At 29.8% G+C, this 1,078-nt stretch overlaps 1 protein-coding gene across 1 annotated transcript in view; it reads left to right on the top strand.

Moving 5' to 3' along the window:
* Window positions 1-1,078, top strand: part of LOC111683179 (obg-like ATPase 1) — a 4,515-nt gene that overhangs the window by 1,542 nt on the left and 1,895 nt on the right. The window lies entirely within an intron of this gene.

Consider the following 1,078-nt stretch of genomic DNA (forward strand, 5'->3'; position numbering starts at 1 on the left):
ATAAATATATAAATACTATAACAAGTAAGAGTTCTATATTCAGCTGTGCCGAATCTTATATACCCTTCACAATGATGTTAAAAAAATAAAAAACAGTCAGTAGAAAAAAGTAGGTTATAACTTACTCCGGGCCTGGTGGCGTTCAGTAGGTTAGTAGACCACCTCCTGTCTACCAGACTAAAACACCTGAGAGGCTGGTTAAGGAGCGCACAACAGGCCCGATAGAGGCCTAAGTGTCTTTCTTTGAATTTGATATATATACATCCTCATTTCAAACTAACTAACTACTCCGGGCCCTACATGGTAAATTTTATGTTCCTTTAAACAATTTTATAAAAAAATAAAAAAGTACTTTTTGAAAAACGAATAAGTACTTAAAAATCCTCTTTTATGGGTTCTCACCTAATACTGACATTACATACTTAATTTTATGTCTAGGTTCAATATTAAAGAAAATTCAAAAAGTACCTTTTGAAAAACAAAAAAAGTCCCCTTTTATGGATTCTTACTAAACCCGGGGTTTTTCATAATTAATTTCATGTTTCAAGATTTAAAATTATAAAAAAATTCAAAATTTATGCTTTTTTGTTTGCAAATATAAAAAATAAAAAATCTAAATATTTGATTGAATCTTCAGACGTTGTCAAGGGGTTTTTTCTTCATATCTTCGATATTTATGGACCGATTTCGATTATTTTAAATAGCATTCTTTCCGATCGTATGACTGATATAATTAAGAAAGATTCGAATGTCGCAGATAACCGAATCTGATTAAAACATACACAAAGACAGACAGACAGACGAATATGGCTAAATCGACTTCGCTATCTATAAGGATCAAGAATATTATATTATAGAAAATTTAGACAATTATATTATAGAAATTACAAACGGAATGACAAACCTATATATACCCTTCTCATGCAGTTGAAAAGTATAAAAATGCAAAATGTTTAATTCATTTTATTTTCACGTGTTTTCGTGAAAATAAAATATTTTAGAGTGTGCCCCCAAAAAATCCAACATCGAAAACCATTGTATCATACTTACAACCTTCTTTCAAATTAACTAACCAAAG

This window comes from Lucilia cuprina, chromosome 3 (genome assembly GCF_022045245.1).
Source record: "Lucilia cuprina isolate Lc7/37 chromosome 3, ASM2204524v1, whole genome shotgun sequence".
Lineage (NCBI taxonomy): Eukaryota > Metazoa > Arthropoda > Insecta > Diptera > Calliphoridae > Lucilia > Lucilia cuprina.